The sequence below is a fragment of the Taudactylus pleione genome, unplaced genomic scaffold (genome assembly GCF_031769625.1).
Source record: "Taudactylus pleione unplaced genomic scaffold, aTauple2 ptg001975l, whole genome shotgun sequence".
NCBI lineage: Eukaryota > Metazoa > Chordata > Amphibia > Anura > Myobatrachidae > Taudactylus > Taudactylus pleione.
In genome coordinates, this window is record NW_028286371.1 from 80,470 (window position 1) to 106,506 (window position 26,037).

The 26,037-nt window shown below is 33.1% G+C and overlaps 13 non-coding genes across 13 annotated transcripts; all 13 read left to right on the forward strand.

The window, feature by feature from the left end:
* The first annotated feature begins 472 nt into the window (after window positions 1-472).
* TRNAT-UGU (transfer RNA threonine (anticodon UGU)) lies at window positions 473-545 on the forward strand. Its single transcript has one exon. It is a non-coding gene; the product is annotated as a tRNA-Thr (tRNA).
* Window positions 546-1,770: 1,225 nt separating this feature from the next.
* Window positions 1,771-1,843, forward strand: TRNAT-UGU (transfer RNA threonine (anticodon UGU)). Its single transcript has one exon. It is a non-coding gene; the product is annotated as a tRNA-Thr (tRNA).
* Window positions 1,844-3,080: 1,237 nt separating this feature from the next.
* Window positions 3,081-3,153, forward strand: TRNAT-UGU (transfer RNA threonine (anticodon UGU)). The gene has a single exon. It is a non-coding gene; the product is annotated as a tRNA-Thr (tRNA).
* A 1,165-nt stretch (window positions 3,154-4,318) lies between these two features.
* Window positions 4,319-4,391, forward strand: TRNAT-UGU (transfer RNA threonine (anticodon UGU)). The gene has a single exon. It is a non-coding gene; the product is annotated as a tRNA-Thr (tRNA).
* Window positions 4,392-5,617: 1,226 nt separating this feature from the next.
* Window positions 5,618-5,691, forward strand: TRNAT-UGU (transfer RNA threonine (anticodon UGU)). Its single transcript has one exon. It is a non-coding gene; the product is annotated as a tRNA-Thr (tRNA).
* Window positions 5,692-8,701: 3,010 nt separating this feature from the next.
* Window positions 8,702-8,774, forward strand: TRNAT-UGU (transfer RNA threonine (anticodon UGU)). The gene has a single exon. It is a non-coding gene; the product is annotated as a tRNA-Thr (tRNA).
* A 1,116-nt stretch (window positions 8,775-9,890) lies between these two features.
* On the forward strand, window positions 9,891-9,963 carry TRNAT-UGU (transfer RNA threonine (anticodon UGU)). The gene has a single exon. It is a non-coding gene; the product is annotated as a tRNA-Thr (tRNA).
* A 4,811-nt stretch (window positions 9,964-14,774) lies between these two features.
* Window positions 14,775-14,847, forward strand: TRNAT-UGU (transfer RNA threonine (anticodon UGU)). Its single transcript has one exon. It is a non-coding gene; the product is annotated as a tRNA-Thr (tRNA).
* A 3,788-nt stretch (window positions 14,848-18,635) lies between these two features.
* TRNAT-UGU (transfer RNA threonine (anticodon UGU)) lies at window positions 18,636-18,708 on the forward strand. The gene has a single exon. It is a non-coding gene; the product is annotated as a tRNA-Thr (tRNA).
* A 2,533-nt stretch (window positions 18,709-21,241) lies between these two features.
* On the forward strand, window positions 21,242-21,314 carry TRNAT-UGU (transfer RNA threonine (anticodon UGU)). The gene has a single exon. It is a non-coding gene; the product is annotated as a tRNA-Thr (tRNA).
* A 1,221-nt stretch (window positions 21,315-22,535) lies between these two features.
* On the forward strand, window positions 22,536-22,608 carry TRNAT-UGU (transfer RNA threonine (anticodon UGU)). The gene has a single exon. It is a non-coding gene; the product is annotated as a tRNA-Thr (tRNA).
* A 1,221-nt stretch (window positions 22,609-23,829) lies between these two features.
* TRNAT-UGU (transfer RNA threonine (anticodon UGU)) lies at window positions 23,830-23,902 on the forward strand. The gene has a single exon. It is a non-coding gene; the product is annotated as a tRNA-Thr (tRNA).
* A 1,235-nt stretch (window positions 23,903-25,137) lies between these two features.
* Window positions 25,138-25,210, forward strand: TRNAT-UGU (transfer RNA threonine (anticodon UGU)). Its single transcript has one exon. It is a non-coding gene; the product is annotated as a tRNA-Thr (tRNA).
* Window positions 25,211-26,037: the final 827 nt, after the last annotated feature.

A 26,037-nucleotide genomic window follows, 5' to 3' on the forward strand; every position in this document is an offset into this window, starting at 1 on the left:
TCAAAGTGTCTCCCAGGTATGCCTCAATTATAGATATTGCATATATATCAGAATAGGCCATTTGAAAAGGATTCAATATCACAATAAATAGAACCAAGAGAATGAAAACAGTATACATAAGCCTACATTTTTAATTGTCATATTAGTGCTAAAGTATAATGAAAACCAAAGTTGAAGTGTTCCTTTATAAGGCAGGAGGATTAAATGTTTTGTATTATGTTAACCTGGCCTCTCTCCTACAGCTCGTTAAGAAGTAAAGTAATACATTCCTAGTCCATTATAGATGACTACAACTACTTTGCCAATTTTATGTGACTGTCTTGATGCAATCTTGAAGAACCTTAAGATGACCATAAACACAACAATTGTAATTGAAAAAAGTACATTTACCAGAAAAGTTTTGAAATTTGCTGCATATCAATTTCCATCCTCAACCAGACACCAAAATGTGTATAAAATAACTTAACCAAGTGGCTCCATAGCTCAGGGGTTAGAGCACTGGTCTTGTAAACCAGGGGTTGTGAGTTCAAATCTCACTGTGGCCTAATGTGTCATAATTTGCAGTAACCTATATTGCAATAGTCTGCTTTAGTATGCTAAATGAGAAGATGATGAATACACACACTTGTATAGCCAAATTGGATAGACACATGTCGCATTCAGTCTAACCTATTGAATGGTTTCAAGAGCATATTTGAAAACATTTGTGTTTTCTTTTATTGGACCAATTTCCTTCAAACTGAAACTCCCAGCATGGTTATTCACCATCATTATAAAATAAATATAAGAGATTTCCAATTGTTTAACTTTAAAAAGAGCATTTAAAGCTATGGAGCCACTTGGTTAAGTTATGTTATACACATTTTGGTGTCTGGTTGAGGATGGAAATTGATATACAGCAAATTTCAAATCTTTTCTGGTAAATGTACTTTTTTCAATTACAATTGTTGTGTTTATGGTCATCTTAAGGTTCTTCAAGATTGCATTGCATAGAGCAGATTTCATCTTGTGCAATTGATACCAATATTTTGAACATAGGTGCCAATAGATATAACTGAAGGCTGATTTGAACATGTAAGCATATATACTCTACACGTGCAAGCACACTCAGGGTAATGACCACTAATGACTACAAATAACTCTATAAAGATGTCCGGCTATAACATTTTGAAATAATTCTACCCTATGGATCCTAAAGTTGGAAAGCCATGGAAAGTATGACCAATTTTGGATCTCTATTATGTACACACCACACTAACATAAAACAGCTCATTTTAAAATGCATTTAAATAATTTGATTCAAAGTGTCTCCCAGGTATGCCTCAATTATAGATATTGCATATATATCAGAATAGGCCATTTGAAAAGGATTCAATATCACAATAAATAGAACCAAGAGAATGAAAACAGTATACATAAGCCTACATTTTTAATTGTCATATTAGTGCTAAAGTATAATGAAAACCAAAGTTGAAGTGTTCCTTTATAAGGCAGGAGGATTAAATGTTTTGTATTATGTTAACCTGGCCTCTCTCCTACAGCTCGTTAAGAAGTAAAGTAATACATTCCTAGTCCATTATAGATGACTACAACTACTTTGCCAATTTTATGTGACTGTCTTGATGCAATCTTGAAGAACCTTAAGATGACCATAAACACAACAATTGTAATTGAAAAAGTACATTTACCAGAAAAGTTTTGAAATTTGCTGCATATCAATTTCCATCCTCAACCAGACACCAAAATATGTATAAAATAACTTAACCAAGTGGATCCATAGCTCAGGGGTTAGAGCACTGGTCTTGTAAACCAGGGGTTGTGAGTTCAAATCTCACTGGGGCCTAATGTGTCATAATTTGCAGTAACCTATATTGCAATAGTCTGCTTTAGTATGCTAAATGAGAAGATGATGAATACACACACTTGTATAGCCAAATTGGAAAGACACATATCGCATTCAGTCTAACCTATTGACTGGTTTCAAGAGCATATTTGAAAACATTTGTATTTTCTTTTATTGGACCAATTTCCTTCAAACTGAAACTCCCAGCATGGTTATTCACCATCATTATAAAATAAATATAAGAGATTTCCAATTGTTTAACTTTAAAAAGAGCATTTAAAGCTATGGAGCCACTTGGTTAAGTTATGTTATACACATTTTGGTGTCTGGTTGAGGATGGAAATTGATATACAGCAAATTTCAAATCTTTTCTGGTAAATGTACTTTTTTCAATTACAATTGTTGTGTTTATGGTCATCTTAAGGTTCTTCAAGATTGCATTGCATAGAGCAGATTTCATCTTGTGCAATTGATACCAATATTTTGAACATAGGTGCCAATAGATATAACTGAAGGCTGATTTGAACATGTAAGCATATATACTCTACACGTGCAAGCACACTCAGGGTAATGACCACTAATGACTACAAATAACTCTATAAAGATGTCCGGCTATAACATTTTGAAATAATTCTACCCTATGGATCCTAAAGTTGGAAAGCCATGGAAAGTATGACCAATTTTGGATCTCTATTATGTACACACCACACTAACATAAAACAGCTCATTTTAAAATGCATTTAAATAATTTGATTCAAAGTGTCTCCCAGGTATGCCTCAATTATAGATATTGCATATATATCAGAATAGGCCATTTGAAAAGGATTCAACATCACAATAAATAGAACCAAGAGAATGAAAACAGTATACATAAGCCTACATTTTTAATTGTCATATTAGTGCTAAAGTATAATGAAAACCAAAGTTGAAGTGTTCCTTTATATGGCAGGAGGATTAAATGTTTTGTTTTATGTTAACCTGGCCTCTCTCCTACAGCTCGTTAAGAAGTAAAGTAATACATTCCTAATCCATTATAGATGACTACAACTACTTTGCCAATTTTATGTGACTGTCTTGATGCAATCTTGAAGAACCTTAAGATGACCATAAACACAACAATTGTAATTGAAAAAAGTACATTTACCAGAAAAGTTTTGAAATTTGCTGTATATCAATTTCCATCCTCAACCACGTGTCAACCAGACACCAAAATGTGTATAAAATAACTTAACCAAGTGGCTCCATAGCTCAGGGGTTAGAGCACTGGTCTTGTAAACCAGGGGTCGTGAGTTCAAATCTCACTGGGGCCTAATGTGTCATTATTGTTACTTGTATAGCCAAATTGGAAAGACACATATCGCACTCAGTCTAACCTATTGACTGGTTTCAAGAGCATATTTGAAAACATTTGTGTTTTCTTTTATTGGACCAATTTCCTTCAAACTGAAACTCCCAGCATGGTTATTCACCATCATTATAAAATACATATAAAAGATTTCCAATTGTTTAACTTTAAAAAGAGCATTTAAAGCTATGGAGCCACTTGGTTAAGTTATGTTATACACATTTTGGTGTCTGGTTGAGGATGGAAATTGATATACAGCAAATTTCAAATCTTTTCTGGTAAATGTACTTTTTTCAATTACAATTGTTGTGTTTATGGTCATCTTAAGGTTCTTCAAGATTGCATTGCATAGAGCAGATTTCATCTTGTGCAATTGATACCAATATTTTGAACATAGGTGCCAATAGATATAACTGAAGGCTGATTTGAACATGTAAGCATATATACTCTACACGTGCAAGCACACTCAGGGTAATGACCACTAATGAATACAAATAACTCTATAAAGATGTCCGGCTATAACATTTTGAAATAATTCTACCCTATGGATCCTAAAGTTGGAAAGCCATGGAAAGTATGACCAATTTTGGATCTCTATTATGTACACACCACACTAACATAAAACAGCTCATTTTAAAATGCATTTAAATAATTTGATTCAAAGTGTCTCCCAGGTATGCCTCAATTATAGATATTGCATATATATCAGAATAGGCCATTTGAAAAGGATTCAATATCACAATAAATAGAACCAAGAGAATGAAAACAGTATACATAAGCCTACATTTTTAATTGTCATATTAGTGCTAAAGTATAATGAAAACCAAAGTTGAAGTGTTCCTTTATAAGGCAGGAGGATTAAATGTTTTGTATTATGTTAACCTGGCCTCTCTCCTACAGCTCGTTAAGAAGTAAAGTAATACATTCCTAGTCCATTATAGATGACTACAACTACTTTGCCAATTTTATGTGACTGTCTTGATGCAATCTTGAAGAACCTTAAGATGACCATAAACACAACAATTGTAATTGAAAAAAGTACATTTACCAGAAAAGTTTTGAAATTTGCTGCATATCAATTTCCATCCTCAACCAGACACTAAAATGTGTATAAAATAACTTAACCAAGTGGCTCCATAGCTCAGGGGTTAGAGCACTGGTCTTGTAAACCAGGGGTTGTGAGTTCAAATCTCACTGGGGCCTAATGTGTCATAATTTGCAGTAACCTATATTGCAATAGTCTGCTTTAGTATGCTAAATGAGAAGATGATGAATACACACACTTGTATAGCCAAATTGGATAGACACATGTCGCATTCAGTCTAACCTATTGAATGGTTTCAAGAGCATATTTGAAAACATTTGTGTTTTCTTTTATTGGACCAATTTCCTTCAAACTGAAACTCCCAGCATGGTTATTCACCATCATTATAAAATAAATATAAGAGATTTCCAATTGTTTAACTTTAAAAAGAGCATTTAAAGCTATGGAGCCACTTGGTTAAGTTATGTTATACACATTTTGGTGTCTGGTTGAGGATGGAAATTGATATACAGCAAATTTCAAATCTTTTCTGGTAAATGTACTTTTTTCAATTACAATTGTTGTGTTTATGGTCATCTTAAGGTTCTTCAAGATTGCATTGCATAGAGCAGATTTCATCTTGTGCAATTGATACCAATATTTTGAACATAGGTGCCAATAGATATAACTGAAGGCTGATTTGAACATGTAAGCATATATACTCTACACGTGCAAGCACACTCAGGGTAATGACCACTAATGACTACAAATAACTCTATAAAGATGTCCGGCTATAACATTTTGAAATAATTCTACCCTATGGATCCTAAAGTTGGAAAGCCATGGAAAGTATGACCAATTTTGGATCTCTATTATGTACACACCACACTAACATAAAACAGCTCATTTTAAAATGCATTTAAATAATTTGTTTCAAAGTGTCTCCCAGGTATGCCTCAATTATAGATATTGCATATATATCAGAATAGGCCATTTGAAAAGGATTCAATATCACAATAAATAGAACCAAGAGAATGAAAACAGTATACATAAGCCTACATTTTTAATTGTCATATTAGTGCTAAAGTATAATGAAAACCAAAGTTGAAGTGTTCCTTTATAAGGCAGGAGGATTAAATGTTTTGTATTATGTTAACCTGGCCTCTCTCCTACAGCTCGTTAAGAAGTAAAGTAATACATTCCTAGTCCATTATAGATGACTACAACTACTTTGCCAATTTTATGTGACTGTCTTGATGCAATCTTGAAGAACCTTAAGATGACCATAAACACAACAATTGTAATTGAAAAAAGTACATTTACCAGAAAAGTTTTGAAATTTGCTGCATATCAATTTCCATCCTCAACCAGACACCAAAATGTGTATAAAATAACTTAACCAAGTGGCTCCATAGCTCAGGGGTTAGAGCACTGGTCTTGTAAACCAGGTTATTGTGAGTTCAAATCTCACTGGGGCCTAATGTGTCATAATTTGCAGTAACCTATATTGCAATAGTCTGCTTTAGTATGCTAAATGAGAAGATGATGAATACACACACTTGTATAGCCAAATTGGATAGACACATGTCGCATTCAGTCTAACCTATTGAATGGTTTCAAGAGCATATTTGAAAACATTTGTGTTTTCTTTTATTGGACCAATTTCCTTCAAACTGAAACTCCCAGCATGGTTATTCACCATCATTATAAAATAAATATAAGAGATTTCCAATTGTTTAACTTTAAAAAGAGCATTTAAAGCTATGGAGCCACTTGGTTAAGTTATGTTATACACATTTTGGTGTCTGGTTGAGGATGGAAATTGATATACAGCAAATTTCAAATCTTTTCTGGTAAATGTACTTTTTTCAATTACAATTGTTGTGTTTATGGTCATCTTAAGGTTCTTCAAGATTGCATTGCATAGAGCAGATTTCATCTTGTGCAATTGATACCAATATTTTGAACATAGGTGCCAATAGATATAACTGAAGGCTGATTTGAACATGTAAGCATATATACTCTACACGTGCAAGCACACTCAGGGTAATGACCACTAATGACTACAAATAACTCTATAAAGATGTCCGGCTATAACATTTTGAAATAATTCTACCCTATGGATCCTAAAGTTGGAAAGCCATGGAAAGTATGACCAATTTTGGATCTCTATTATGTACACACCACACTAACATAAAACAGCTCATTTTAAAATGCATTTAAATAATTTGATTCAAAGTGTCTCCCAGGTATGCCTCAATTATAGATATTGCATATATATCAGAATAGGCCATTTGAAAAGGATTCAACATCACAATAAATAGAACCAAGAGAATGAAAACAGTATACATAAGCCTACATTTTTAATTGTCATATTAGTGCTAAAGTATAATGAAAACCAAAGTTGAAGTGTTCCTTTATATGGCAGGAGGATTAAATGTTTTGTTTTATGTTAACCTGGCCTCTCTCCTACAGCTCATTAAGAAGTAAAGTAATACATTCCTAATCCATTATAGATGACTACAACTACTTTGCCAATTTTATGTGACTGTCTTGATGCAATCTTGAAGAACCTTAAGATGACCATAAACACAACAATTGTAATTGAAAAAAGTACATTTACCAGAAAAGTTTTGAAATTTGCTGTATATCAATTTCCATCCTCAACCAGACACCAAAATGTGTATAAAATAACTTAACCAAGTGGCTCCATAGCTCAGGGGTTAGATCACTGGTCTTGTAAACCAGGTGTCATGAGTTCAAATCTCACTGGGGCCTAATGTGTCATTATTGTTACTGCTGCTAAAACTTAATTTGCAGCAACCTATATTGCAATAGTCTGCTTTAGTATGCTAAATGAGAAGATGATGAATACACACACTTGTATAGCCAAATTGGAAAGACACATATCGCATTCAGTCTAACCTATTGACTGGTTTCAAGAGCATATTTGAAAACATTTGTGTTTTCTTTTATTGGACCAATTTCCTTCAAACTGAAACTCCCAGCATGGTTATTCACCATCATTATAAAATAAATATAAGAGATTTCCAATTGTTTAACTTTAAAAAGAGCATTTAAAGCTATGGAGCCACTTGGTTAAGTTATGTTATACACATTTTGGTGTCTGGTTGAGGATGGAAATTGATATACAGCAAATTTCAAATCTTTTCTGGTAAATGTACTTTTTTCAATTACAATTGTTGTGTTTATGGTCATCTTAAGGTTCTTCAAGATTGCATTGCATAGAGCAGATTTCATCTTGTGCAATTGATACCAATATTTTGAACATAGGTGCCAATAGATATAACTGAAGGCTGATTTGAACATGTAAGCATATATACTCTACACGTGCAAGCACACTCAGGGTAATGACCACTAATGACTACAAATAACTCTATAAAGATGTCCGGCTATAACATTTTGAAATAATTCTACCCTATGGATCCTAAAGTTGGAAAGCCATGGAAAGTATGACCAATTTTGGATCTCTATTATGTACACACCACACTAACATAAAACAGCTCATTTTAAAATGCATTTAAATAATTTGATTCAAAGTGTCTCCCAGGTATGCCTCAATTATAGATATTGCATATATATCAGAATAGGCCATTTGAAAAGGATTCAACATCACAATAAATAGAACCAAGAGAATGAAAACAGTATACATAAGCCTACATTTTTAATTGTCATATTAGTGCTAAAGTATAATGAAAACCAAAGTTGAAGTGTTCCTTTATAAGGCAGGAGGATTAAATGTTTTGTTTTATGTTAACCTGGCCTCTCACCTACAGCTCGTTAAGAAGTAAAGTAATACATTCCTAGTCCATTATAGATGACTACAACTACTTTGCCAATTTTATGTGACTGTCTTGATGCAATCTTGAAGAACCTTAAGATGACCATAAACACAACAATTGTAATTGAAAAAAGTACATTTACCAGAAAAGATTAGAAATTTGCTGTATATCAATTTCCATCCTCAACCAGACACCAAAATGTGTATAAAATAACTTAACCAAGTGGCTCCATAGTTCAGGGGTTAGAGCACTGGTATATATATCAGAATAGGCCATTTGAAAAGGATTCAACATCACAATAAATAGAACCAAGAGAATGAAAACAGTATACATAAGCCTACATTTTTAATTGTCATATTAGTGCTAAAGTATAATGAAAACCAAAGTTGAAGTGTTCCTTTATAAGGCAGGAGGATTAAATGTCTTGTTTTATGTTAACCTGGCCTCTCTCCTACAGCTCGTTAAGAAGTAAAGTATTACATTCCTAGTCCATTATAGATGACTACAACTACTTTGCCAATTTTATGTGACTGTCTTGATGCAATCTTGAAGAACCTTAAGATGACCATAAACACAACAATTGTAATTGAAAAAGTACATTTACCAGAAAATTTTTGAAATTTGCTGCATATCAATTTCCATCCTCAACCAGACACCAAAATGTGTATAAAATAACTTAACCAAGTGGCTCCATAGCTCAGGGCTTAGAGCACTGGTCTTGTAAACCAGGGGTTGTGAGTTCAAATCTCACTGGGGCCTAATGTGTCATAATTTGCAGTAACCTATATTGCAATAGTCTGCTTTAGTATGCTAAATGAGAAGATGATGATTACACACACTTGTATAGCCAAATTGGAAAGACATATATTGCATTCAGTCTAACCTATTGACTGGTTTCAAGAGCATATTTGAAAACATTTGTGTTTTCTTTTATTGGACCAATTTCCTTCAAACTGAAACTCCCAGCATGGTTATTCACCATCATTATAAAATAAATATAAGAGATTTCCAAGTATTTAACTTTAAAAAGAGCATTTATAGCTATGGAGCCACTTGGTTAAGTTATGTTATACACATTTTGGTGTCTGGTTGAGGATGGAAATTGATATACAGCAAATTTCAAATCTTTTCTGGTAAATGTACTTTTTTCAATTACAATTGTTGTGTTTATGGTCATCTTAAGGTTCTTCAAGATTGCATTGCATAGAGCAGATTTCATCTTGTGCAATTGATACCAATATTTTGAACATAGGTGCCAATAGATATAACTGAAGGCTGATTTGAACATGTAAGCATATATACTCTACACGTGCAAGCACACTCAGGGTAATGACCACTAATGACTACAAATAACTCTATAAAGATGTCCGGCTATAACATTTTGAAATAATTCTACCCTATGGATCCTAAAGTTGGAAAGCCATGGAAAGTATGACCAATTTTGGATCTCTATTATGTACACACCACACTAACAACCTATATCACAATAAATAGAACCAAGAGAATGAAAACAGTATACATAAGCCTACATTTTTAATTGTCATATTAGTGCTAAAGTATAATGAAAACCAAAGTTGAAGTGTTCCTTTATATGGCAGGAGGATTAAATGTTTTGTTTTATGTTAACCTGGCCTCTCTCCTACAGCTCGTTAAGAAGTAAAGTAATACATTCCTAGTCCATTATAGATGACTACAACTACTTTGCCAATTTTATGTGACTGTCTTGATGCAATCTTGAAGAACCTTAAGATGACCATAAACACAACAATTGTAATTGAAAAAAGAACATTTACCAGAAAAGTTTTGAAATTTGCTGTATATCAATTTCCATCCTCAACCAGACACCAAAATGTGTATAAAATAACTTAACCAAGTGGCTCCATAGCTCAGGGGTTAGAGCACTGGTCTTGTAAACCAGGTGTCATGAGTTCAAATCTCACTGGGGCCTAATGTGTCATTATTGTTACTGCTGGTAAAACTTAATTTGCAGCAATAGTCTGCTTTAGTATGCTAAATGAGAAGATGATGAATACACACACTTGTATAGCCAAATTGGAAAGACACATATCGCATTCAGTCTAACCTATTGACTGGTTTCAAGAGCATATTTGAAAACATTTGTGTTTTCTTTTATTGGACCAATTTCCTTCAAACTGAAACTCCCAGCATGGTTATTCACCATCATTATAAAATAAATATAAGAGATTTCCAATTGTTTAACTTTAAAAAGAGCATTTAAAGCTATGGAGCCACTTGGTTAAGTTATGTTATACACATTTTGGTGTCTGGTTGAGGATGGAAATTGATATACAGCAAATTTCAAATCTTTTCTGGTAAATGTAATTTTTTCAATTACAATTGTTGTGTTTATGGTCATCTTAAGGTTCTTCAAGATTGCATTGCATAGAGCAGATTTCATCTTGTGCAATTGATACCAATATTTTGAACATAGGTGCCAATAGATATAACTGAAGGCTGATTTGAACATGTAAGCATATATACTCTACACGTGCAAGCACACTCAGGGTAATGACCACTAATGACTACAAATAACTCTATAAAGATGTCCGGCTATAACATTTTGAAATAATTCTACCCTATGGATCCTAAAGTTGGAAAGCCATGGAAAGTATGACCAATTTTGGATCTCTATTATGTACACACCACACTAACATAAAACAGCTCATTTTAAAATGCATTTAAATAATTTGATTCAAAGTGTCTCCCAGGTATGCCTCAATTATAGATATTGCATATATATCAGAATAGGCCATTTGAAAAGGATTCAACATCACAATAAATAGAACCAAGAGAATGAAAACAGTATACATAAGCCTACATTTTTAATTGTCATATTAGTGCTAAAGTATAATGAAAACCAAAGTTGAAGTGTTCCTTTATAAGGCAGGAGGATTAAATGTTTTGTTTTATGTTAACCTGGCCTCTCACCTACAGCTCGTTAAGAAGTAAAGTAATACATTCCTAGTCCATTATAGATGACTACAACTACTTTGCCAATTTTATGTGACTGTCTTGATGCAATCTTGAAGAACCTTAAGATGACCATAAACACAACAATTGTAATTGAAAAAAGTACATTTACCAGAAAAGATTAGAAATTTGCTGTATATCAATTTCCATCCTCAACCAGACACCAAAATGTGTATAAAATAACTTAACCAAGTGGCTCCATAGTTCAGGGGTTAGAGCACTGGTATATATATATATCAGAATAGGCCATTTGAAAAGGATTCAACATCACAATAAATAGAACCAAGAGAATGAAAACAGTATACATAAGCCTACATTTTTAATTGTCATATTAGTGCTAAAGTATAATGAAAACCAAAGTTGAAGTGTTCCTTTATATGGCAGGAAGATTAAATGTTTTGTTTTATGTTAACCTGGCCTCTCTCCTACAGCTCGTTAAGAAGTAAAGTAATACATTCCTAGTCCATTATAGATGACTACAACTACTTTGCCAATTTTATGTGACTGTCTTGATGCAATCTTGAAGAACCTTAAGATGACCATAAACACAACAATTGTAATTGAAAAAAGTACATTTACCAGAAAAGTTTTGAAATTTGCTGTATATCAATTTCCATCCTCAACCAGACACCAAAATGTGTATAAAATAACTTAACCAAGTGGCTCCATAGCTCAGGGGTTAGATCACTGGTCTTGTAAACCAGGTGTCATGAGTTCAAATCTCACTGGGGCCTAATGTGTCATTATTGTTACTGCTGCTAAAACTTAATTTGCAGCAACCTATATTGCAATAGTCTGCTTTAGTATGCTAAATGAGAAGATGATGAATACACACACTTGTATAGCCAAATTGGAAAGACACATATCGCATTCAGTCTAACCTATTGACTGGTTTCAAGAGCATATTTGAAAACATTTGTGTTTTCTTTTATTGGACCAATTTCCTTCAAACTGAAACTCCCAGCATGGTTATTCACCATCATTATAAAATAAATATAAGAGATTTCCAATTGTTTAACTTTAAAAAGAGCATTTAAAGCTATGGAGCCACTTGGTTAAGTTATGTTATACACATTTTGGTGTCTGGTTGAGGATGGAAATTGATATACAGCAAATTTCAAATCTTTTCTGGTAAATGTACTTTTTTCAATTACAATTGTTGTGTTTATGGTCATCTTAAGGTTCTTCAAGATTGCATTGCATAGAGCAGATTTCATCTTGTGCAATTGATACCAATATTTTGAACATAGGTGCCAATAGATATAACTGAAGGCTGATTTGAACATGTAAGCATATATACTCTACACGTGCAAGCACACTCAGGGTAATGACCACTAATGACTACAAATAACTCTATAAAGATGTCCGGCTATAACATTTTGAAATAATTCTACCCTATGGATCCTAAAGTTGGAAAGCCATGGAAAGTATGACCAATTTTGGATCTCTATTATGTACACACCACACTAACATAAAACAGCTCATTTTAAAATGCATTTAAATAATTTGATTCAAAGTGTCTCCCAGGTATGCCTCAATTATAGATATTGCATATATATCAGAATAGGCCATTTGAAAAGGATTCAACATCACAATAAATAGAACCAAGAGAATGAAAACAGTATACATAAGCCTACATTTTTAATTGTCATATTAGTGCTAAAGTATAATGAAAACCAAAGTTGAAGTGTTCCTTTATAAGGCAGGAGGATTAAATGTTTTGTTTTATGTTAACCTGGCCTCTCTCCTACAGCTCGTTAAGAAGTAAAGTAATACATTCCTAGTCCATTATAGATGACTACAACTACTTTGCCAATTTTATGTGACTGTCTTGATGCAATCTTGAAGAACCTTAAGATGACCATAAACACAACAATTGTAATTGAAAAAAGTACATTTACCAGAAAAGATTAGAAATTTGCTGTATATCAATTTCCATCCTCAACCAGACACCAAAATGTGTATAAAATAACTTAACCAAGTGGCTCCATAGTTCAGGGGTTAGAGCACTGGTATATATATATCAGAATAGGCCATTTGAAAAGGATTCAACATCACAATAAATAGAACCAAGAGAATGAAAACAGTATACATAAGCCTACATTTTTAATTGTCATATTAGTGCTAAAGTATAATGAAAACCAAAGTTGAAGTGTTCCTTTATATGGCAGGAGGATTAAATGTTTTGTTTTATGTTAACCTGGCCTCTCTCCTACAGCTCGTTAAGAAGTAAAGTAATACATTCCTAGTCCATTATAGATGACTACAACTACTTTGCCAATTTTATGTGACTGTCTTGATGCAATCTTGAAGAACCTTAAGATGACCATAAACACAACAATTGTAATTGAAAAAAGTACATTTACCAGAAAAGTTTTGAAATTTGCTGTATATCAATTTCCATCCTCAACCAGACACCAAAATGTGTATAAAATAACTTAACCAAGTGGCTCCATAGCTCAGGGGTTAGATCACTGGTCTTGTAAACCAGGTGTCATGAGTTCAAATCTCACTGGGGCCTAATGTGTCATTATTGTTACTGCTGCTAAAACTTAATTTGCAGCAACCTATATTGCAATAGTCTGCTTTAGTATGCTAAATGAGAAGATGATGAATACACACTTGTATAGCCAAATTGGAAAGACACATATCGCATTCAGTCTAACCTATTGACTGGTTTCAAGAGCATATTTGAAAACATTTGTGTTTTCTTTTATTGGACCAATTTCCTTCAAACTGAAACTCCCAGCATGGTTATTCACCATCATTATAAAATAAATATAAGAGATTTCCAATTGTTTAACTTTAAAAAGAGCATTTAAAGCTATGGAGCCACTTGGTTAAGTTATGTTATACACATTTTGGTGTCTGGTTGAGGATGGAAATTGATATACAGCAAATTTCAAATCTTTTCTGGTAAATGTACTTTTTTCAATTACAATTGTTGTGTTTATGGTCATCTTAAGGTTCTTCAAGATTGCATTGCATAGAGCAGATTTCATCTTGTGCAATTGATACCAATATTTTGAACATAGGTGCCAATAGATATAACTGAAGGCTGATTTGAACATGTAAGCATATATACTCTACACGTGCAAGCACACTCAGGGTAATGACCACTAATGACTACAAATAACTCTATAAAGATGTCCGGCTATAACATTTTGAAATAATTCTACCCTATGGATCCTAAAGTTGGAAAGCCATGGAAAGTATGACCAATTTTGGATCTCTATTATGTACACACCACACTAACATAAAACAGCTCATTTTAAAATGCATTTAAATAATTTGATTCAAAGTGTCTCCCAGGTATGCCTCAATTATAGATATTGCATATATATCAGAATAGGCCATTTGAAAAGGATTCAACATCACAATAAATAGAACCAAGAGAATGAAAACAGTATACATAAGCCTACATTTTTAATTGTCATATTAGTGCTAAAGTATAATGAAAACCAAAGTTGAAGTGTTCCTTTATAAGGCAGGAGGATTAAATGTTTTGTTTTATGTTAACCTGGCCTCTCTCCTACAGCTCGTTAAGAAGTAAAGTAATACATTCCTAGTCCATTATAGATGACTACAACTACTTTGCCAATTTTATGTGACTGTCTTGATGCAATCTTGAAGAACCTTAAGATGACCATAAACACAACAATTGTAATTGAAAAAAGTACATTTACCAGAAAAGTTTTGAAATTTGCTGTATATCAATTTCCATCCTCAACCAGACACCAAAATGTGTATAAAATAACTTAACCAAGTGGCTCCATAGCTCAGGGGTTAGAGCACTGGTCTTGTAAACCAAGGGTCATGAGTTCAAATCTCACTGGGGCCTAATGTGTCATTACTTAATTTGCAGCAACCTATATTGCATTAGTATGCTAAACGAGAAGATGATGAATACACACACTTGTATAGCCAAATTGGAAAGACACATATCGCATTCAGTCTAACCTATTGACTGGTTTCAAGAGCATATTTGAAAACATTTGTGTTTTCTTTTATTGGACCAATTTCCTTCAAACTGAAACTCCCAGCATGGTTATTCACCATCATTATAAAATAAATATAAGAGATTTCCAATTGTTTAACTTTAAAAAGAGCATTTAAAGCTATGGAGCCACTTGGTTAAGTTATGTTATACACATTTTGGTGTCTGGTTGAGGATGGAAATTGATATACAGCAAATTTCAAATCTTTTCTGGTAAATGTACTTTTTTCAATTACAATTGTTGTGTTTATGGTCATCTTAAGGTTCTTCAAGATTGCATTGCATAGAGCAGATTTCATCTTGTGCAATTGATACCAATATTTTGAACATAGGTGCCAATAGATATAACTGAAGGCTGATTTGAACATGTAAGCATATATACTCTACACGTGCAAGCACACTCAGGGTAATGACCACTAATGACTACAAATAACTCTATAAAGATGTCCGGCTATAACATTTTGAAATAATTCTACCCTATGGATCCTAAAGTTGGAAAGCCATGGAAAGTATGACCAATTTTGGATCTCTATTATGTACACACCACACTAACATAAAACAGCTCATTTTAAAATGCATTTAAATAATTTGATTCAAAGTGTCTCCCAGGTATGCCTCAATTATAGATATTGCATATATATCAGAATAGGCCATTTGAAAAGGATTCAACATCACAATAAATAGAACCAAGAGAATGAAAACAGTATACATAAGCCTACATTTTTAATTGTCATATTAGTGCTAAAGTATAATGAAAACCAAAGTTGAAGTGTTCCTTTATAAGGCAGGAGGATTAAATGTTTTGTTTTATGTTAACCTGGCCTCTCTCCTACAGCTCGTTAAGAAGTAAAGTAATACATTCCTAGTCCATTATAGATGACTACAACTACTTTGCCAATTTTATGTGACTGTCTTGATGCAATCTTTAAGAACCTTAAGATGACCATAAACACAACAATTGTAATTGAAAAAAGTACATTTACCAGAAAAGATTTGAAATTTGCTGTATATCAATTTCCATCCTCAACCAGACACCAAAATGTGTATAAAATAACTTAACCAAGTGGCTCCATAGCTCAGGGGTTAGAGCACTGGGGCCTAATGTGTCATTATTGTTACTGCTGCTAAAACTTAATTTGCAGTAACCTATATTGCAATAGTCTGCTTTAGTATGCTAAATGAGAAGATGATGAATACACACACTTGTATAGCCAAATTGGAAAGACACATATCGCATTCAGTCTAACCTATTGACTGGTTTCAAGAGCATATTTGAAAACATTTGTGTTTTCTTTTATTGGACCAATTTCCTTCAAACTGAAACTCCCAGCATGGTTATTCACCATCATTATAAAATAAATATAAGAGATTTCCAATTGTTTAACTTTAAAAAGAGCATTTAAAGCTATGGAGCCACTTGGTTAAGTTATGTTATACACATTTTGGTGTCTGGTTGAGGATGGAAATTGATATACAGCAAATTTCAAATCTTTTCTGGTAAATGTACTTTTTTCAATTACAATTGTTGTGTTTATGGTCATCTTAAGGTTCTTCAAGATTGCATTGCATAGAGCAGATTTCATCTTGTGCAATTGATACCAATATTTTGAACATAGGTGCCAATAGATATAACTGAAGGCTGATTTGAACATGTAAGCATATATACTCTACACGTGCAAGCACACTCAGGGTAATGACCACTAATGACTACAAATAACTCTATAAAGATGTCCGGCTATAACATTTTGAAATAATTCCACCCTATGGATCCTAAAGTTGGAAAGCCATGGAAAATATGACCAATTTTGGATCTCTATTATGTACACACCACACTAACATAAAACAGCTCATTTTAAAATGCATTTAAATAATTTGATTCAAAGTGTCTCCCAGGTATGCCTCAATTATAGATATTGCATATATATCAGAATAGGCCATTTGAAAAGGATTCAATATCACAATAAATAGAACCAAGAGAATGAAAACAGTATACATAAGCCTACATTTTTAATTGTCATATTAGTGCTAAAGTATAATGAAAACCAAAGTTGAAGTGTCCCTTTATATGGCAGGAGGATTAAATGTTTTGTTTTATGTTAACCTGGCCTCTCTCCTACAGCTCGTTAAGAAGTAAAGTAATACATTCCTAGTCCATTATAGATGACTACAACTACTTTGCCAATTTTATGTGACTGTCTTGATGCAATCTTGAAGAACCTTAAGATGACCATAAACACAACAATTGTAATTGAAAAAATACATTTACCAGAAAAGTTTTGAAATTTGCTGTATATCAATTTCCATCCTCAACCAGACACCAAAATGTGTATAAAATAACTTAACCAAGTGGCTCCATAGCTCAGGGGTTAGAGCACTGGGGCCTAATGTGTCATTATTGTTACTGCTGCTAAAACTTAATTTGCAGTAACCTATATTGCAATAGTCTGCTTTAGTATGCTAAATGAGAAGATGATGAATACACACACTTGAATAGCCAAATTGGAAAGACACATATCGCATTCAGTCTAACCTATTGACTGGTTTCAAGAGCATATTTGAAAACATTTGTGTTTTCTTTTATTGGACCAATTTCCTTCAAACTGAAACTCCCAGCATGGTTATTCACCATCATTATAAAATAAATATAAGAGATTTCCAATTGTTTAACTTTAAAAAGAGCATTTAAAGCTATGGAGCCACTTGGTTAAGTTATGTTATACACATTTTGGTGTCTGGTTGAGGATGGAAATTGATATACAGCAAATTTCAAATCTTTTCTGGTAAATGTACTTTTTTCAATTACAATTGTTGTGTTTATGGTCATCTTAAGGTTCTTCAAGATTGCATTGCATAGAGCAGATTTCATCTTGTGCAATTGATACCAATATTTTGAACATAGGTGCCAATAGATATAACTGAAGGCTGATTTGAACATGTAAGCATATATACTCTACACGTGCAAGCACACTCAGGGTAATGACCACTAATGACTACAAATAACTCTATAAAGATGTCCGGCTATAACATTTTTAAATAATTCCACCCTATGGATCCTAAAGTTGGAAAGCCATGGAAAATATGACCAATTTTGGATCTCTATTATGTACACACCACACTAACATAAAACAGCTCATTTTAAAATGCATTTAAATAATTTGATTCAAAGTGTCTCCCAGGTATGCCTCAATTATAGATATTGCATATATATCAGAATAGGCCATTTGAAAAGGATTCAACATCACAATAAATAGAACCAAGAGAATGAAAACAGTATACATAAGCCTACATTTTTAATTGTCATATTAGTGCTAAAGTATAATGAAAACCAAAGTTGAAGTGTCCCTTTATATGGCAGGAGGATTAAATGTTTTGTTTTATGTTAACCTGGCCTCTCTCCTACAGCTCGTTAAGAAGTAAAGTAATACATTCCTAGTCCATTATAGATGACTACAACTACTTTGCCAATTTTATGTGACTGTCTTGATGCAATCTTGAAGAACCTTAAGATGACCATAAACACAACAATTGTAATTGAAAAAAGTACATTTACCAGAAAAGTTTTGAAATTTGCTGTATATCAATTTCCATCCTCAACCAGACACCAAAATGTGTATAAAATAACTTAACCAAGTGGCTCCATAGCTCAGGGGTTAGAGCACTGGTCTTGTAAACCAGGGGTCGTGAGTTCAAATCTCACTGGGGCCTAATGTGTCATTATTGTTACTGCTGTTAAAACTTAATTTGCAGCAACCTATATTGCAATAGTCTGCTTTAGTATGCTAAATGAGAAGATGATGAATACACACACTTGTATAGCCAAATTGGAAAGACACATATCGCATTCAGTCTAACCTATTGACTGGTTTCAAGAGCATATTTGAAAACATTTGTGTTTTCTTTTATTGGACCAATTTCCTTCAAACTGAAACTCCCAGCATGGTTATTCACCATCATTATAAAATAAATATAAGAGATTTCCAATTGTTTAACTTTAAAAAGAGCATTTAAAGCTATGGAGCCACTTGGTTAAGTTATGTTATACACATTTTGGTGTCTGGTTGAGGATGGAAATTGATATACAGCAAATTTCAAATCTTTTCTGGTAAATGTACTTTTTTCAATTACAATTGTTGTGTTTATGGTCATCTTAAGGTTCTTCAAGATTGCATTGCATAGAGCAGATTTCATCTTGTGCAATTGATACCAATATTTTGAACATAGGTGCCAATAGATATAACTGAAGGCTGATTTGAACATGTAAGCATATATACTCTACACGTGCAAGCACACTCAGGGTAATGACCACTAATGACTACAAATAACTCTATAAAGATGTCCGGCTATAACATTTTGAAATAATTCTACCCTATGGATCCTAAAGTTGGAAAGCCATGGAAAGTATGACCAATTTTGGATCTCTATTATGTACACACCACACTAACATAAAACAGCTCATTTTAAAATGCATTTAAATAATTTGATTCAAAGTGTCTCCCAGGTATGCCTCAATTATAGATATTGCATATATATCAGAATAGGCCATTTGAAAAGGATTCAACATCACAATAAATAGAACCAAGAGAATGAAAACAGTATACATAAGCCTACATTTTTAATTGTCATATTAGTGCTAAAGTATAATGAAAACCAAAGTTGAAGTGTTCCTTTATAAGGCAGGAGGATTAAATGTTTTGTTTTATGTTAACCTGGCCTCTCTCCTACAGCTCGTTAAGAAGTAAAGTAATACATTCCTAGTCCATTATAGATGACTACAACTACTTTGCCAATTTTATGTGACTGTCTTGATGCAATCTTGAAGAACCTTAAGATGACCATAAACACAACAATTGTAATTGAAAAAAGTACATTTACCAGAAAAGATTTGAAATTTGCTGTATATCAATTTCCATCCTCAACCAGACACCAAAATGTGTATAAAATAACTTAACCAAGTGGCTCCATAGCTCAGGGGTTAGAGCACTGGGGCCTAATGTGTCATTATTGTTACTGCTGCTAAAACTTAATTTGCAGTAACCTATATTGCAATAGTCTGCTTTAGTATGCTAAATGAGAAGATGATGAATACACACACTTGTATAGCCAAATTGGAAAGACACATATCGCATTCAGTCTAACCTATTGACTGGTTTCAAGAGCATATTTGAAAACATTTGTGTTTTCTTTTATTGGACCAATTTCCTTCAAACTGAAACTCCCAGCATGGTTATTCACCATCATTATAAAATAAATATAAGAGATTTCCAATTGTTTAACATTAAAAAGAGCATTTAAAGCAATGGAGCCACTTGGTTAAGTTATGTTATACACATTTTGGTGTCTGGTTGAGGATGGAAATTGATATACAGCAAATTTCAAATCTTTTCTGGTAAATGTACTTTTTTCAATTACAATTGTTGTGTTTATGGTCATCTTAAGGTTCTTCAAGATTGCATTGCATAGAGCAGATTTCATCTTGTGCAATTGATACCAATATTTTGAACATAGGTGCCAATAGATATAACTGAAGGCTGATTTGAACATGTAAGCATATATACTCTACACGTGCAAGCACACTCAGGGTAATGACCACTAATGACTACAAATAACTCTATAAAGATGTCCGGCTATAACATTTTGAAATAATTCCACCCTATGGATCCTAAAGTTGGAAAGCCATGGAAAATATGACCAATTTTGGATCTCTATTATGTACACACCACACTAACATAAAACAGCTCATTTTAAAATGCATTTAAATAATTTGATTCAAAGTGTCTCCCAGGTATGCCTCAATTATAGATATTGCATATATATCAGAATAGGCCATTTGAAAAGGATTCAACATCACAATAAATAGAACCAAGAGAATGAAAACAGTATACATAAGCCTACATTTTTAATTGTCATATTAGTGCTAAAGTATATTGAAAACCAAAGTTGAAGTGTCCCTTTATATGGCAGGAGGATTAAATGTTTTGTTTTATGTTAACCTGGCCTCTCTCCTACAGCTCGTTAAGAAGTAAAGTAATACATTCCTAGTCCATTATAGATGACTACAACTACTTTGCCAATTTTATGTGACTGTCTTGATGCAATCTTGAAGAACCTTAAGATGACCATAAACACAACAATTGTAATTGAAAAAAGTACATTTACCAGAAAAGTTTTGAAATTTGCTGTATATCAATTTCCATCCTCAACCAGACACCAAAATGTGTATAAAATAACTTAACCAAGTGGCTCCATAGCTCAGGGGTTAGAGCACTGGTCTTGTAAACCAAGGGTCATGAGTTCAAATCTCACTGGGGCCTAATGTGTCATTACTTAATTTGCAGCAACCTATATTGCAATAGTATGCTAAACGAGAAGATGATGAATACACACACTTGTATAGCCAAATTGGAAAGACACATATCACATTCAGTCTAACCTATTGACTGGTTTCAAGAGCATATTTGAAAACATTTGTGTTTTCTTTTATTGGACCAATTTCCTTCAAACTGAAACTCCCAGCATGGTTATTCACCATCATTATAAAATAAATATAAGAGATTTCCAATTGTTTAACTTTAAAAAGAGCATTTAAAGCTATGGAGCCACTTGGTTAAGTTATGTTATACACATTTTGGTGTCTGGTTGAGGATGGAAATTGATATACAGCAAATTTCAAATCTTTTCTGGTAAATGTACTTTTTTCAATTACAATTGTTGTGTTTATGGTCATCTTAAGGTTCTTCAAGATTGCATTGCATAGAGCAGATTTCATCTTGTGCAATTGATACCAATATTTTGAACATAGGTGCCAATAGATATAACTGAAGGCTGATTTGAACATGTAAGCATATATACTCTACACGTGCAAGCACACTCAGGGTAATGACCACTAATGACTACAAATAACTCTATAAAGATGACCTGCTATAACATTTTGAAATAATTCTACCCTATGGATCCTAAAGTTGGAAAGCCATGGAAAGTATGACCAATTTTGGATCTCTATTATGTACACACCACACTAACATAAAACAGCTCATTTTAAAATGCATTTAAATAATTTGATTCAAAGTGTCTCCCAGGTATGCCTCAATTATAGATATTGCATATATATCAGAATAGGCCATTTGAAAAGGATTCAACATCACAATAAATAGAACCAAGAGAATGAAAACAGTATACATAAGCCTACATTTTTAATTGTCATATTAGTGCTAAAGTATATTGAAAACCAAAGTTGAAGTGTCCCTTTATATGGCAGGAGGATTAAATGTTTTGTTTTATGTTAACCTGGCCTCTCTCCTACAGCTCGTTAAGAAGTAAAGTAATACATTCCTAGTCCATTATAGATGACTACAACTACTTTGCCAATTTTATGTGACTGTCTTGATGCAATCTTGAAGAACCTTAAGATGACCATAAACACAACAATTGTAATTGAAAAAAGTACATTTACCAGAAAAGTTTTGAAATTTGCTGTATATCAATTTCCATCCTCAACCAGACACCAAAATGTGTATAAAATAACTTAACCAAGTGGCTCCATAGCTCAGGGGTTAGAGCACTGGTCTTGTAAACCAAGGGTCATGAGTTCAAATCTCACTGGGGCCTAATGTGTCATTACTTAATTTGCAGCAACCTATATTGCAATAGTATGCTAAACGAGAAGATGATGAATACACACACTTGTATAGCCAAATTGGAAAGACACATATCACATTCAGTCTAACCTATTGACTGGTTTCAAGAGCATATTTGAAAACATTTGTGTTTTCTTTTATTGGACCAATTTCCTTCAAACTGAAACTCCCAGCATGGTTATTCACCATCATTATAAAATAAATATAAGAGATTTCCAATTGTTTAACTTTAAAAAGAGCATTTAAAGCTATGGAGCCACTTGGTTAAGTTATGTTATACACATTTTGGTGTCTGGTTGAGGATGGAAATTGATATACAGCAAATTTCAAATCTTTTCTGGTAAATGTACTTTTTTCAATTACAATTGTTGTGTTTATGGTCATCTTAAGGTTCTTCAAGATTGCATTGCATAGAGCAGATTTCATCTTGTGCAATTGATACCAATATTTTGAACATAGGTGCCAATAGATATAACTGAAGGCTGATTTGAACATGTAAGCATATATACTCTACACGTGCAAGCACACTCAGGGTAATGACCACTAATGACTACAAATAACTCTATAAAGATGTCCGGCTATAACATTTTGAAATAATTCTACCCTATGGATCCTAAAGTTGGAAAGCCATGGAAAATATGACAAATTTTGGATCTCTATTATGTACACACCACACTAACATAAAACAGCTCATTTTAAAATGCATTTAAATAATTTGATTCAAAGTGTCTCCCAGGTATGCCTCAATTATAGATATTGCATATATATCAGAATAGGCCATTTGAAAAGGATTCAACATCACAATAAATAGAACCAAGAGAATGAAAACAGTATACATAAGCCTACATTTTTAATTGTCATATTAATGCTAAAGTATAATGAAAACCAAAGTTGAAGTGTTGCTTTATATGGCAGGAGGATTAAATGTTTTGTTTTATGTTAACCTGGCCTCTCTCCTACAGCTCGTTAAGAAGTAAAGTAATACATTCCTAGTCCATTATAGATGACTACAACTACTTTGCCAATTTTATGTGACTGTCTTGATGCAATCTTGAAGAACCTTAAGAAGACCATAAACACAACAATTGTAATTGAAAAAAGTACATTTACCAGAAAAGTTTTGAAATTTGCTGTATATCAATTTCCATCCTCAACCAGACACCAAAATGTGTATAAAATAACTTAACCAAGTGGCTCCATAGCTCAGGGGTTAGAGCACTGGTCTTGTAAACCAAGGGTCGTGAGTTCAAATCTCACTGGGGCCTACTGTGTCATTATTGTTACTGCTGCTAAAACTTAATTTGCAGCAACCTATATTGCAATAGTCTGCTTTAGTATGCTAAATGAGAAGATGATGAATACACACACTTGTATAGCCAAATTGGAAAGACACATATTGCATTGACTGGTTTCAAGAGCATATTTGAAAACATTTGTGTTTTCTTTTATTGGACCAATTTCCTTCAAACTGAAACTCCCAGCATGGTTATTCACCATCATTATAAAATAAATATAAGAGATTTCCAATTGTTTAACTTTAAAAAGAGCATTTAAAGCTATGGAGCCACTTGGTTAAGTTATGTTATACACATTTTGGTGTCTGGTTGAGGATGGAAATTGATATACAGCAAATTTCAAATCTTTTCTGGTAAATGTACTTTTTTCAATTACAATTGTTGTGTTTATGGTCATCTTAAGGTTCTTCAAGATTGCATTGCATAGAGCAGATTTCATCTTGTGCAATTGATACCAGTATTTTGAACATAGGTGCCAATAGATATAACTGAAGGCTGATTTGAACATGTAAGCATATATACTCTACACGTGCAAGCACACTCAGGGTAATGACCACTAATGACTACAAATAACTCTATAAAGATGTCCGGCTATAACATTTTGAAATAATTCTACCCTATGGATCCTAAAGTTGGAAAGCCATGGAAAATATGACCAATTTTGGATCTCTATTATGTACACACCACACTAACATAAAACAGCTCATTTTAAAATGCATTTAAATAATTTGATTCAAAGTGTCTCCCAGGTATGCCTCAATTATAGATATTGCATATATATCAGAATAGGCCATTTGAAAAGGATTCAACATCACAATAAATAGAACCAAGAGAATGAAAACAGTATACATAAGCCTACATTTTTAATTGTCATATTAGTGCTAAAGTATAATGAAAACCAAAGTTGAAGTGTTCCTTTATATGGCAGGAGGATTAAATGTTTTGTTTTATGTTAACCTGGCCTCTCTCCTACAGCTCGTTAAGAAGTAAAGTAATACATTCCTAGTCCATTATAGATGACTACAACTACTTTGCCAATTTTATGTGAAAGTCTTGATGCAATCTTGAAGAACCTTAAGAAGACCATAAACACAACAATTGTAATTGAAAAAAGTACATTTACCAGAAAAGTTTTGAAATTTGCTGTATATCAATTTCCATCCTCAACCAGACACCAAAATGTGTATAAAATAACTTAACCAAGTGGCTCCATAGCTCAGGGGTTAGAGCACTGGTCTTGTAAACCAAGGGTCATGAGTTCAAATCTCACTGGGGCCTAATGTGTCATTACTTAATTTGCAGCAACCTATATTGCAATAGTATGCTAAATGAGAAGATGATGAATACACACACTTGTATAGCCAAATTGAAAAGACACATATTGCATTCAGTCTAACCTATTGACTGGTTTCAAGAGCATATTTGAAAACATTTGTGTTTTCTTTTATTGGACCAATTTCCTTCAAACTGAAACTCCCAGCATGGTTATTCACCATCATTATAAAATAAATATAAGAGATTTCCAATTGTTTAACTTTAAAAAGAGCATTTAAAGCTATGGAGCCACTTGGTTAAGTTATGTTATACACATTTTGGTGTCTGGTTGAGGATGGAAATTGATATACAGCAAATTTCAAATCTTTTCTGGTAAATGTACTTTTTTCAATTACAATTGTTGTGTTTATGGTCATCTTAAGGTTCTTCAAGATTGCATTGCATAGAGCAGATTTCATCTTGTGCAATTGATACCAATATTTTGAACATAGGTGCCAATAGATATAACTGAAGGCTGATTTGAACATGTAAGCATATATACTCTACACGTGCAAGCACACTCAGGGTAATGACCACTAATGACTACAAATAACTCTATAAAGATGTCCGGCTATAACATTTTGAAATAATTCTACCCTATGGATCCTAAAGTTGGAAAGCCATGGAAAATATGACCAATTTTGGATCTCTATTATGTACACACCACACTAACATAAAACAGCTCATTTTAAAATGCATTTAAATAATTTGATTCAAAGTGTCTCCCAGGTATGCCTCAATTATAGATATTGCATATATATCAGAATAGGCCATTTGAAAAGGATTCAACA